This window comes from Ranitomeya variabilis, chromosome 6 (genome assembly GCF_051348905.1).
Source record: "Ranitomeya variabilis isolate aRanVar5 chromosome 6, aRanVar5.hap1, whole genome shotgun sequence".
In the NCBI taxonomy this organism is placed as follows: Eukaryota; Metazoa; Chordata; class Amphibia; order Anura; family Dendrobatidae; genus Ranitomeya; species Ranitomeya variabilis.
In genome coordinates this window covers 84,255,676-84,257,429 of record NC_135237.1, presented here as the reverse complement: position 1 = coordinate 84,257,429, position 1,754 = coordinate 84,255,676, and the positions used below count along the sequence as shown (strand labels likewise).

The window sequence follows — 1,754 nt, the reverse complement described above, 5'->3', positions numbered from 1 at the left end:
GACTTTTCCTCAAATATGATGTGAAAAAAGATTTTGTGAGAATAAATAATTTTGGTAAAAAATTTGCGCGTTTTTTTCAAAATTTACCAAGAACTACTGAAGGGAGTCATTTTGACTCCCTACTATATTTTGAGGTCCTTTTGTCACTAAATGTTGCTATAAAGTTTTGTGCATAATTTTTTCACTCTGTCTTATTTACCCTGATGTTCATATAGATGTAGTTCAATTTACATGTCAACTTTTCACATTTTCCTTGTGTTTTACCTGCTTGTATTACTGTGTAATGCTGAACAAAATAGCTTGTTTACTCTAGGCTCTTATCTTATGCTAATGAAGGGTGGTGTTTTGCTAAGGTCCCAGCAGGAGACAGTATTCTGGATAGTAACTTTACTTTCAGTTCAGCTGAAGAGACAAAGAGAACAGACGCAGACATACGAGCTCTGAAGACTCATACAGGTATGAATTGTTATGAAATAGTTCAGCTGTCTGTCAACTGATTCAGCCCACCTACTTTTGAAGGTGGCAGAACAGTTATTATTTCTTTTAGTTTTCATTTCATTTCTATTTTTCAGCAGGGAACTATATAGAATTATGGAATTTGTGAGGAATATGGAGAGAAGACATTTGATAAAGCCTCAGGATATTCTGGCTACTTTGCAATCCACACCGGAGGATGAATCGGAATCCGAATTGCAGGAACATGTATTTGATTCTGACAGTGATGAAGATTTCATTCCTCAGAACATATCAAGTGAATCTGAAGACTCAGAAGGAACAAATCCAGAAGGTAAGTAGTTATGTGTATTTATTTGTTCTTCCACACACTGAGTTAGGGCCTGTGCACACTAGCAGAATTCTGGCTGAATAGCCATCTGGATATTCTTGCCGCAATACAGGCCGTACCTGCCCGCTCATGCCTGAAGCTCCGCTCCGAATCCCGGGCTGGAGCCGCTGTCAGGGACAGAGCAGCGCTTGCTTACGCGCGAGCACAGCTCCGTCCCAGACAGCGGCTCCAGCCCGGGGTTCGGAGCGGAGCTTCAGGTATGAAACTCCGCTCTGTACCTGAGCGGGCAGGTACGGGCCGGATTGTGGTGAGAATATCCGGTCAGATATTCCGCCGCTAATCCAGCCAGTGTGCACGGACCCTTACAAAACAAAAATTCTAAATATTCATCAACTTTTTTCCAGATATTCCAAGCACATCAACTGGGGATCGGGCTCATGCAGTTATGTTGCCTCGTGACCATCCTCCTGGTCGTGGACAGAAAAAATCAGCAAAACGTCCCAGAAATGAAAGAACAACAGATAACGATGGCGGCGAAGGTAATGCAACAACAAACACCAGAGAAGGCGAATCTGAAGGAATACTAGTTTCAGCGGATGGTATTCAATGGAAACCTGTTGAAATTGGACAACACTTGCCTGGTAGGTGTGACAGCCAAAATATTCTTCGAGAAGCACCTGGCCCTACAGGATACGCCAGAAGAAATATCATTATCGATAGTCCTTTGAGCGCATGGCGTTTATTATTATTATTTGATTCATATATATTGACACATATAAAGAACTGTACGCTTGCAGAAGCATGCAGGAACAATAATTTACAGTTTACTCTATCTGATGAGGAGCTAGATGCATTCATTGCGATATTCTATGCTCGTGGAATATCTGGCACGAACCGTCACTCGATTAGCAGTATTTGGTGTAATGACTGGGGAATACCGTTTTGCAAAGCGACAATGTCTAGGGACCGC

The 1,754-nt window shown here is 42.1% G+C and overlaps 1 long non-coding RNA gene across 1 annotated transcript; it reads left to right on the top strand.

Annotated features, from left to right (window-relative positions):
* Window positions 1-374: 374 nt before the first annotated feature.
* Window positions 375-1,411, top strand: LOC143783466 (uncharacterized). Its single transcript, XR_013217187.1, has 3 exons — window positions 375-456; window positions 573-787; window positions 1,189-1,411. It is a non-coding gene; the product is annotated as an uncharacterized LOC143783466 (long non-coding RNA).
* The last annotated feature ends 343 nt before the right edge of the window (window positions 1,412-1,754 follow it).